A 13,225-nucleotide genomic window follows, 5' to 3' on the forward strand; every position below is an offset into this window, starting at 1 on the left:
CTCAATTCTCCCCCCACACTTAACATACACATTGTCCTCAATGTGTAAAAAGGAAAATCAAGATAAAGAAAAGTAATACTCCCCTATTGTTGCGATTGAATATGAAGCTTCAAAATCCATTGTCCGTGTATCTCCAACGCTTCATGAGTTTCATTGGATAACCATTAGTGATGTAATCCTAAAAAAAAATGAGAAGCAAAAGTGATAACAAAGGTTTAATAAACAAAATGATGATCCGTAACTTCAATCCTTTGTTTTCGTGATGTACCTAAAAAAAATACACAATAAGCAACTCAAGGTACAAGAAAATATATATGAGGAAAAGAAGAAAAAAAGAGAATCAAGGAATCTGCATTTTTTTTTTTTGCTCCGAAAACGCGACTCATCAAAACGCGCCAACAAGCCGCGTTTTGTGAAGTCGCGTTTCTTCACATATCTTGCAGGATCGAAAACGCGACTACGTGAGAAAACGCGACGCGACTTTAAGTCGCGTATTTGAAGGCGCGTTTTTGGTTTCTGAACAGGCTGTAAAACGCGACTTTGTAGAAAACGCGACTTTATGTCGCGTTTTGAAGGCGCGTTTTCTTCATTATAGGCACAGAATTGAAAACGCGATTCAATGAAAACGCGATTCAGCGCGTTTTCTTGAGAAATGCGTTTTCTGCTGCGAATTTTAGCAGAAATTTAACTTTTGCAAAATTACAAAAGGTACCCTAATTACTCAAAATGCATCATAGATCATTTGTTTGCTAAAATATTCAATGCATGCACATGTAAAATGATCAAAACATGCATTTTAACCCCTTGTAACGAATCAAAAACAACAATTACTCAAATCGAGGGGTTGAGTTCCTTGATCAAACTTCGCCTTTTTCACCTCATTTGGTCACTTTTGCTTTCATTTCCAATACCTATAAATGAAAAATAACGAAATAACTCAAACACATACTTTAAACATAAAATCACCCAAAATAACATAAAAACCAAAACATTGGGTTGCCTCCCAATAAGCGCTTTCCTTTATAGTCAGTTTTTGACTAGTTCACCTTTATTTTTCAAGGAGGCTTAGTTAAAGAATAATCCACCATTTTTGGTCGTGGTGGATCATTAAATGGTGACTTTATAGCAAAAGTCACATGATCTATGATAGGAGAAATGGAATTGACTTACCTATCCCAAGTGTTTCATAAATATTACCTTGAATATGCACCACTTGAGAACTTAACCAACGGAAATGTCATGAGAGTATCCTGGGCAGCAATACCCTTAGAACCTATACTTTCAATGCCACTCCTCAAGAGGGGTGAAAAATGAGTCATTAAAACTCACCTCTTGAGGCTCAAAGTTAGTTCCAAAGATATTATCATGTGAAATGGATATTTGCTTATTAAAACACAATTGAAATTCATCATTTTCATCCAAATATAATCCATTTTCACATACAACATTCCTACCATTCATGCTAGGATCATTTTGCAAATTTTTAGAGGAAATAACTTCACACAATGCATTCAATTTCTCTTGTATTCTACTAAAGTGAGAAGTCAGTTCATCTATTCTTTCTTCAACCCTATCAAAACGGTTGGAAGTTGCATTAGCTAATTTTTCTAAAGCTAACTCCCAAGATGGCTTAGAATCATTAGCTACCATTTCAATTGCTAACTCCCAAGATGGTTTTGATTCATATTGGACACATTCAGGTTGGTAATCATAAAAATATGAAGAATTACTATAAATACATTGATTATTCCATCCATAAGCAGAAGAATTGCTCAAATTAGCACTATATCGATCAAAGCAAGGATTGTAATGCTCTAATTCATCATAATAATCCACATTTTGTGCTTGCATACATGTATTAGTTGCATGATAACCTCCACACAAGTCACAAATCACATGATAAGAACTAAAATCATTAACATTCCTCCCTTGCTCAATTTCATGCATAATTGTGTCCATCATAACATCAAATTTTGCCTTTAAGCACCTTAAACCATCTTCAAAAGACATACAATCAGTAATTTCTTTGTTACCTCTGTTGAAGGAGCTTTGCACTTGGTAACCATCCATTGCCAATCTTCCACTTCTCAAGCATTGTCCTCCAAATTGATCTATCCTCCTCATCACCTAAAATTGCTTTTAAACAACTTAAGAGCAAAATTAGTAAGAAGAATATGTGATAAAATACATACACATATAAAATACTAAAATAACAGAAAATAACATTCACAATATAACTAATATTATGTCTAAACTAATAAAGTTGCTCTTCACACCGATATTGCCAAATCTTCCCCGGCAACGGCGCCAAAAACTTGACGGGTATTTTACATACGTGCAAGCTAAAAAATACCGAATTACACCCGTTCACTGCAAGTATACAGATCAATAGTAGTTTAGGGTATATATCGGGTCGATCCCACAGGGAAGAATGCAATTACCGATGTTTTCAAACTCCTTTATTATTTAGACTACCACAAATATAAAATTTAAGAAAATAACACTAGAAAGCTCCTAGAGATATGGAATTCCTTACTACTCTTGCAAATGAGATTATCGGTTAAGTGAATGCTATTATCTTGATTAGTTATGGCGTAATTTCCTAATGTATGTGAAACCTACTTTCGTAGTGAATCAACTATACTTGTAATTAAGCCATACCTACTCTCGTGGTTATGAAATTAATTACAAGTTCATTTCTTTTATGAAATTACATGAAACAAGTCACTTAAGCCACATAGGTGCACCTCTACTTTCGTGAGTGTACTCCCTAGGCTTATCACTTCTTTGAACTAGTGTTAAATTCCAATTTTCATTGCAAACTTAACACCTTAAGATTATCATAATTAATGGCCAATTAATCATATGATTAGATAACCAAAAGTAATAAATAACTTGCTCAAAATAATATGACCAAATAACCAAATAAACATCATTAACAAAATATAGCAAGTTCAACCATAACTCTAGGCATAAACTTTAAAGACACATATTAAACACAAAATCCAGAACTTGCATATTAACTATATTTAAGAATCCAATACAAAAGATAAAGAGTTGGAGAAGAGATAACCCATGTCACTTGAGCTTCAACTTCTCTTTCTTCATCTCCATTTTCATCCTAATCTAGCCATTATACAAGAATGGATGAACTACAATTACTACACTATCCTACACTAAGGAAATGGAAGAACTACATTTCTGCACTCTTCAAGCTTCTCCCGTATGCTCTGCATGTCCTGGTTGCTCCCTATATAAACTGCTCCAAAAGCTCCTTTTCCATTGGTCCAAACTTGCTGCATTTGATTTCCAAATCTGAAATTGTTAAGATAGTCAATAGCCATTGTTTTTGACTTGAAAATATGCCAACTTTCTTGCCCTTTTGTCTTCTAAAGCATGTGCACCGAATTCTCTTGCAGATTGTAGCTGGAAAGTAGTCAGAACACAAGAGAATTGACTGAGCAAAATTGCAGAATTGCGGCCGGAAAACGCGCCTACACAAAACGCGGTTACAAGTCACGTTTTGTGTACTCGCGTATTCACTTTGTCCTTACTTCAGCTGCGATTTTCTCTATCATAAAGGCTGAACTGGATTTTTTGTAAAACACCAAAGTTGTAGCCCTTTGAGTTAGCTTTCCAATGCTTCAAGAATCATCCAAATCTGAGCTTTGTAGCCTGAGATATGATCGAAATACTAAACACTGGTCAGAGCTCTGTTTTCCACTTTGGACAGCTGAGTTGAATTTCGGTATTTCAACTTTTGGACTATGAAAACGGCTGAACTGGACTTTGATGTCTTCATACCAAATGTAGATATATCTCTTAGCTTCAAAATGGTACCAAGATCACCTTGATCCGATCTGTGTAGCTCCAGATATAGTCAAAATACCAAAACGTGTCAGAGTTGTCAAAACCTGACTTTTCTTGATTCAAATTGCATTTTTCCTTTTTACACTTCATATTTTATTTTCACCACTTTAATCCATCTTCAATCATCCAAATATCTTCTCAATGCACTTCATTTGATGATTGAATCATTAAACCTACAAAATATGAAGTTTTTACCATAAAAATCCATAAAATGCAATGTTTAGCCATTTTAACATAAAATGTAGTTTTTTACCAAAACCTTAGTTATTTTAGTTATTAAACTAAATAATCAAACCAAAATTAACTAATAAAACACACTAAAAATACGTAAAATAAACTCTTATCAATAAGATGAAAGTAGTCAAGAAATGAGGCCTACACTTTTTCCCTTACAACTGGTAATGTTTGTCACATGTCTAGCATTACATGTGACTTATTGGAGGTGAAATCAAGTTGTTCGCGTACAGACACTACAAAAAATTATTTTTTTCGTGACAAATTTTCCGTGACAACCAAACTATTTGTCAGAAAAATCATACTTTTTATGACAATTTGTCAGGCAAATATCCTTCAAAAAGCACTACTACTTTAAACATGTTTTTCTATTTATTTCATCGTCTAAAGTTACTTTCTCCACGTGAATTTGTCAGGAAAAGTTTTCGTTCTCCCTCCATTTTTTCCCACCAATTTTTTTCCCCTTTTGGGCCAAAAAAGAATTTAGAAGGACATCAACTTATTATGACATAGAAACCAGGAAACAAAGAAGCACTTTTCCCGTATCTCTTGCTCTTGGAACAACAACGACAAAGAAACACTGCTGCAAATCTGTAACTTGTCTTCATCTCCAACAACAACGAACTCCGAACTTGTCTTCATCTCTTTCAACAAGAGAGACAACACGATGGTCTAAGGTGATGTAAAAATCAAATAATCCTTCAATTTTGTCTGGAATCAGTTCTCTTTCTCCAAATCCCCCTTCAATTTCGTCCTTATTTGGTTCCTTTTTTTTTATTTTTATAGTAGGTAATTCATCTCTCCCTTTCTCTGTTCGTCAAGACCTAGGAAGATGCTTCAGTTCTTGTGCCCGGGGATATAATCAGTATACAACTTGGTGATATCATTCCTGCTGATGCTCGCTTGCTTGATGGAGATTGAGGTAATGATTCAACTTCTTTTTCGGATCAATTGAGGTAATGATTCATCTTCTTTTTCTTTTTTTTCCTCTTGATTTTTCATATGGGGCTTATCATCTTGCTGACCGATTCTAGATCGTTGTTCTTTCTTAGCGTTTTATTCAGCTGGGAATTGCCTGAAACCAACTGATTTAGATAAAAGGCTTGGACTTTTTCTTTTCCGCCAAAATATAAGAGAATTTAGGGCTTTATATTGGTTTCGATCGACTCAGAGGCACACGATTGTTCCTTTATCAATTTTTTGGGTATGTCAACGCTTGATCATGGATCTGAAATCTAATGCTGATTGGGATTTGATTTTTTTTTTTTTAAATACTTCTATTGTCAACTTTCTTATCGGTCATTAGGGTTTTGGACCTATGTTCTGGTTTTCTGACCGAAATTGAATTTTCAGATTCCTTGCGCAAATGATACAGTGTCAAGGTATTGTTAGTTTCACGGCTGATTTTGAGTGAGAGGATTGCGGAACATTTTTAACCTCAAAAGTATTTCTATTTTTTACCTGATGAAGGCCAAGAAATATGTTCAAGTACTGCATACTTTTATATTTTGATTGGATGGAGTGTCTAAATAGATGATACGGTTACTTTGTTGGCACTAAAATTGCTGGGCTTAAAAGGGATGCAGCTGTCATCAAGAAAAATGACGTTGTATTGTCATTAATGTTTCTCGACAAGTTTCAATGTATGACTATTATTGACAATTGAAAATTTAGTGACAAAGTTTAGGGCCTTTCCCGACAAAGGCTCGTCAAGAATATGAGGTCTTTCCCTGACGACCAAATCATCACTATTATCTTTTCTGATGATGCGTCACAGAAAATGAAACTTTTTCTGACGAAAATTTCAATAGTTGTCAGGAAAACCTTTTGCCGACGGCGTATAGGTGACCAATCTTTTCTGACGACATTGGTGTCACGAAAACTTTTCCTGACGAAATACGTACCTTTTCCTGACAAAAATTTTTGTCACTAAAATCTTTTTTTTTTGTAGTGAGAGCAGCCTTTTCTGACCAAAATACGGCCAAATTCCGGCCGGATTGATACAGTGACCTTTTGTGCAATTTCTGTTCAATCTTCAGCTCTGCTCTGATTTTGCCTCAAATTCAACTGAACTTTTCTTGATGATATAAGCTGATTTAACCCTTGACCAAAACATAAAACTTGTAGTTCTTTGAGTTAGCTTTCCAATGCATAAAGAATCACCTCATTTGGATTTGTGTAGGCTGAGAAATGACAGAAATACCATTGACTGCTCACTGCCCTGTTTCAGCTTCGACCAATAAAAATTGGCTACTGTAATTCGGCTTTTTGACCTAGAAAACCTTCAAACTGGAATTGGATGTCTTCACCAAAGTTGTAGGTCTATTTCTTATCTCAAATTAGCTCAAGAATCATCTCAATCCAATCACTATAGCTCAAGTTATAGCCGAAATACGAAAATGTGTCAAAGCCATAAAAAATGCACAAAATGCAAGTAAAAAGTGATAAAAACCTCATTAAATCACTTAAGACATTTTTCCCCAATTATAGCCAAAATGATTCATTTTCTTCCAATAATATAACCAAAGTCACTAAAAATAACATAAAATATTATTCAATTATTATGTAAATTAGTCACTTATCAATAAGCGTGTTGTAAGTTAAATAACAGGGTCGCTTTTCAGTAAAATTTGAAGACACCTAATTTTCTATGTTAAATCACAAACAATTAGTTCACATACAGCCATCAGTGGCTAGTTCTACACAAAATAAACGGCACTTGAATCCATTTTCTCGATACCACATTTATGACTCAACACTATTACACTATACAGACTATTCAGTTTGAAGTTACAAGCCAAATAAAAATATAAGTACCAAACTGTCCTTCAAGGATTGCACCCCTATCATGGAGAAGATAAAGATGAAAATAGAAGGGTGGAGCAATAAACTATTAACTTACGTTGGTCGATTGCTATTGGTGAAGTCAGTGTTGCTTAGTGTTTAGCTCTATTGGAGTAGCGTATTCCTATTATCACAAGTTGTCATTAAGAGGATTGAAGCTATGCTTACTGCATTCTTATGGAAAGGAGTAGATTCTATCAAGAATGGGATCAAAGTATGCTGGAAGGAAATGAGCAAACCTATCAAACAGGGAGGGCTAGGACTACCGAATTTGACTAATTGGAATAAGGCTTTATTGTTTAAGCATATTTAGCACATAGCACTTAAAAAGGATTCTCTTTGGATTGCTTGGGTTCACACTGTGAAATTCAATAATAAATGTTTCTAGTCTATTTCATTGCCTCAATCTTGTTCTTGGATTTGGCATAAACTTCTCTGGATCAGACCTATTACACAGCCTTTTATTGTCTCAGTGATCAAAAGTGTAGAAAATACTTATTTCTGGTATAATAATTGGCGCCATAGAGGGCCATTGTTGATAGCTTATGGGCCCAATATGGCGTGACAGTTTGGAAGCACGCTACAGGCTAAGGTTTCTTTTATCATTGAAAATAGAGAGTGAAAGATCCCCACTGGTAGGAGGAGAACAGATGAAATAGATGATTTTGCACAATTTCTTCCTTCTAGACAGTCATTAAGTGAGGGAATGTCAGATATAGTGAAACGGCTGCCCAGTAAATTAGGTTTGTTCTTGATATGCAAATGAAGTGTTGAATCATTTTTCTGCTGAGGTCTATTGGCATCATCTTGTATGGTTCAAAAAATATATCCCAAAACATTCATTTATCTTATGGTTGTTGTGTGAGAATAGATTAAGCACAAAGGATAGGTTGGTTAAGTGGGGCATTATGACTGAAATGAAATGTGTATTATGCTATACTGGAAATGAATCTTGTAATCATCTCTTTTTTCAATGTAAGTATACAGCTTATATTTGGTCAGGAATACATCAATGCTACTTGCAATATCGAGGGACTTATGAATGGAATACTGAAGTTGAATGGCTCAGTTGGAAGAAAGAATGCTTTATAAACACAGTAAAGAAGTTGGCACTACGAGCAGCTGTATATTATATATGGAATGAGAGAAATTATAGGGTGTTCCAATATAAAGCCTCTGATGCTGAAGCTATTGTACGCAGAGTGCTAAAGAAGATTCACAGCTATGTGGTAAAATGGAAGAATGTATCGAGTACAAGGGACAAATGGTTATTTTACCTTAGTTGGGATTTTTCCTAAGAGATTTTCCTTAAATGTTGACGGCATAATCTGAGTTTAGTTCATTGAGCAGTACTATTGTATAGCTTAATTGGTTGTAGCCGTAACTTTGTGGAGCAGATTCCTTTGCACTTATGTACATTCATGTTCTATTAAATAAAATCCCTTTTTACGTGTGTGTATATATATATATATATGTATGTATGTATAAGGCTCAAGAGAATTAAACTTACAAATGCACCCTACAAACCATTCTCCTTTTCATGTACTCCATCTATTCGTATAACTCACGATTTCCTATGATATTTATTAGACACGTACATTGGTTTTCCAAAGTCTTTGAACCAAGATTGTGACAAACAAACATAAACCTTAATTTCATCAATTATTCAAAATTCACACAAATGTTCATATCTTAGTTTCAATCCACATTTATGCACACAAATACAAATGTTGGCTCTGTCATTCAATGCTGTGATTACAAGAAATACGGCCCGTAACAATCTACTTTGAATGATAAACTCTTATGAATAGGAATAAAACTAACATCTTTTTTCATAGAAATTACTTTTAAATAGGAATTACTTTTAAAATTTTAAGAATGCTAAGTGAAATTATTAGAAGCCTCTGAAATTATCCCTTAAGGAAAATAAGTAAGGTAGCCAACAGACATCCTGGTTACTACGCATGACGGGTATTTTACATACGTGCAAGCTAAAAAATACCGAATTACACCCGTTCACTGCAAGTATACAGATCAACTAGTAGTTTAGGGTATATATCGGGTCGATCCCACAGGGAAGAGTGAACAATTACCGGTATTACTAAAGTTTCTTTATTATTTAGACTATCAATAAATTATAACAAATTTAACCTACTGAAATTATACAAAATGACAAATGAAAGCTCCTTAGGTTATGGTATCCCTAACTACTCATGCAAGTGCTATATTTGGATCATTAATTACTACATCTAGGCTAATTATGGTGTAATTTCCTTATGCATTTGAATCCTACTTTCGTAGTGAATCAATTATACTTATAACTAATCCATACCTATTCTCATGGTTATGAAATTAGCTACAAGTTCATTTTTTCAGTGAAATTACATGAAATGAATCACTAAAAACCACATAGGTACACCTCTACTTTCGTGAGTGTACTCCCTATGTTTAGCACTTCTTGAACTAATGTTAAATCTCAATTTTCATTGCAGAAATAACACCTTAGATAATCAGAATTAATGGTACCAGATTAATCATGATTTAAAGAGCCAAAGTGCTAAATAACTTGCTCAAATCATAGCAGTTAAATAGCCAAATGATAAACACTAACAATCATAGAAAGTTCAACCAAACCCAAGGCATAAACTTTAGAAACACATAATAGACATAAATTCCAGAACTTGCATATTAACTATATTTAAGAATCTAATACAAAAGATAAAGAGTTGGAGAAGAGATAACCCATGTCACTTGAGCTTCAACTTCTCTTTCTTCATCTCCATTTTCATCCTAATCTAGCCATTATACAAGAATGGATGAACTACACTTACTACACTATCCTACACTAAGGAAATGGAAGAACTACATTTCTGCACTCTTCAAGCTTCCCCCGTATGTTCCTCAATGTCCTGCATATAAGCTGATGAAAAGTCCTTCCCTTACCAGTCAAAAATTTCTGCTATGATTCTCCAAATCTGAATTTGTTAAGGGAGTCAAAAATAATGGCTTTTGACTTGGAACCTTGGCTATATCTCTTCCTTATGTCTTCTGAAGCATGTGCAGCCTACGTTTTCTCTTCAACTCTAGCTGGAAAGTAGTGTGAAGATGAGAAAAATGGCTGAGCAAATTACAGAAATTCGGCTGCCATACACGTTTTTACTTTTGACCTCACTTTAACTGCATTTTTCTCCATGATGAAGGCCGAACTGGCTTTTGTGGAAAACACAAAAGTTGTAGCCCTTTGAATTAGCGTTCCAATGCTTCAAGAATCATCTAATTTGGAGATCAGTGGACAGAGATATGGTCAAAATACCATAGACTGGTCAATTCTAGGCTTCAGCTTTCGACCATCCAGATAAGTTTCTGTGTTTCGACCTTTTGACCAAGAAAACGGCTGAATTGGACTTTGATGTCTTCATACCAAATGTAGATATATCTCTTAGCTTCAAAATGGTACCAAGATCACCTTGATCCGATCATTGTAGCTCCTGATATAGTCAAAATACGAAAATGTATCTGAGTTGTCAAAGCTGACTTTTCTTGATTTTTGTCCTCAAATTGCATTTCTTCTTTTACACTTCATATTTTATTTTCACCACTTTAATCCATCTTCAATCCTCCAAATATCTTCTCAATATACTTCATTGATGATTGAATCATTAAACCTACAAAATATGAAGTTTTTACCATAAAAATCCATAAAATGCAATGTTTAGCCATTTTAACATAAAATGTAGTTTTTTACCAAAACCTTAGTTATTTTAGTTATAAAACTAAATAATCAAACCAAAATTAACTAATAAAACATACTAAAAATACGTAAAATAAACCCTTGTCAAATACCCCCACACTTGAACCATTGCTTGTCCTCAAGCAATAAAAATACAAACCAACAATGATCCAAAATTTGAAAATAAATATATGTAGCATTTCAACTTCATTTCCTCAAAACAGAGTAAATAACCATTATGCAATTATTCAATTAAGTTCAAGTACTCATAATATCAAGTAAAGGAGAGCCAATTATACCGTCATTATAACAAATTCAAATCAATTTTTCATCCTTACCCAATCTTACAAGTAAGTAACTCATATGGTCAATAATATGCTTCCTAAACCCATGATCATCTTCTTATTTAACTTAAAGAGGGATTTATTTATATAATATAGCTAAATATTACTTAAGTTGTGAAAGTATCTTTTTACGCGAGGATCGACATTTTTAGATGAAGATCACCGGTTACTCAACACTTCACATACTCAAGTTGCTTTGCATACTCTTAATTCAAGTACCGTTTTACGCGAAAGTCGACATTTTTAGATGACGACTCCCGGTTACTAAGTACGAGAATCATTGGAGTAGAATAAATCTTATTTTTTTCTTTTTTTCTTTTTTTTGTTTCTTTTTACAGCAAAGATAATAATAAATTCCTCAAAAGAATAATCATGAGAAGAGTATTGCACTCATTGACCATATTTATCACTTAACTTATAAAATCCAATAAAGAGAAGAAATTTCATCAAATATGCAAAAAAAATATAGGCATAATTTTCTCCACTTTAAAAGATATACTTTCCTACAAATGCAAAAATTATAATCACATAATAGTCATTTCCAAGTTAAATGAGAAAAGAAGTTTCCAAATCACATATATTTATCTCAAATGTAGAAGGAATTTGAACTACTAATGGTATGGAACTTGTTACCCCTTGGATAAAATCGAAAAAATATGAAACTTTTTGGGGCAAGTTTGCAATTTTGGACAAGATTTTAGAAAAATTTTGAATTTTAACACAAGTCCAATATTTGCAACTAATAAGTCAATCACATACAATGTATATAATCTCAATTCTTCCCCCCACACTTAACATACACATTGTCCTCAATGTGTAAGAAGGAAAATCAAGATAAAAAAATAATACTCCCCTATTGTTGTGATTGAATATGAAGCTTCAAGGTATGTTGTTCGCTTGTCTTCATCGCTTCATGAGTTCCATTTGGTAACCATTAGTGATATAAACCTAAAAATGGAAAATGAGAAACAAAAGTGATAACAAAGGCTTAATAAACATATAACGGCGATCCGTAATTCCTAAGCCTTTGTGGTGGTGATGTACCTATAGAAAATACACAATAAGCAACTGAAGGTACAAGAAAATATATGAGGAAAAGAAGAAAAAGAGAATCAAGGAATCTGCATTTTTTTTTTTTTTGCTCCGAAAACGCGACTCATCAAAACGCGCCAACAAGCCGCGTTTTGTGAAGTCGCGTTTCTTCACATATCTTGCAGGATCGAAAACGCGACTGTGTTATAAAACGCGACTTGGAGTCGCGTATTTGAAGGCGCGTTTTCAATTTTTGATCAGGCTGGAAAACGCGACTTGGTAGAAAACGCGACTTCCTGTCGCGTTTTGAGGCGCGTTTTCTTCAGTATAGGCGCAGAATTCAAAACGCGATTATGGAAAACGCGATTATAAGGCGCGTTTTCAGCCCAAGTGCATTTTCTTCTGCGAAATTTTTGCAGAAAGCCAATTTTGAAAAATTACCATTTGTACCCCAATCACACGAAATGCATCATAGATCATTTGTTTGCTAAAATTCTCAATGCATGCACATGTAAAATGATCAAAATATGCATTTTCACCCCTTCTAACAAATCAAAAACAACAATTACTCAAATTGAGGGGTTGAGTTCCTTGATCAAATTTCGCTTTTTTCACCTCATTTGGTCACTTTTGCTTCCATTTCCAATACCTACAAATGAAAAATAACAAAATAACTCAAACATATACTTTAAACATAAAATCACCCCAAAATAACATAAACTTAAACAAACATTGGGTTGCCTCCCAATAAGCGCTTCTTTAAAGTCAATAGCTTGACTATTTCACCTCATTTTTCAAGGAGGCTTAGTTAACGAATAATCCACCATTTTTGGTCGTGGTGGATCATTAAATGGTGACTTTATAGCAAAAGTCACATGATCTAATGATAGGAGAAATGGAATTGACTTACTTATCCCAAGTGTTTCATAAATATTACCTTGAATATGCACCACTTGAGAACTTACCAACGGAAATGTCATGAGAGTATCCTGGGCAGCAATACCCTTAGAACCTACACTTTCAATGCATTCCTCAAGAGGGGTGAAAAATGAGTCATTAAAACTCACCTCTTGAGGTTCAAGGTTAGTTCCAAAGATATTATCATGTGAAATGGATATTTGCTCATTAAAACACAATTGAAATTCATCATTTTCATCCAAATGAAATCCAT

Source organism: Coffea eugenioides, unplaced genomic scaffold (assembly GCF_003713205.1).
Source record: "Coffea eugenioides isolate CCC68of unplaced genomic scaffold, Ceug_1.0 ScVebR1_117;HRSCAF=507, whole genome shotgun sequence".
NCBI classification, from domain to species: Eukaryota; Viridiplantae; Streptophyta; class Magnoliopsida; order Gentianales; family Rubiaceae; genus Coffea; species Coffea eugenioides.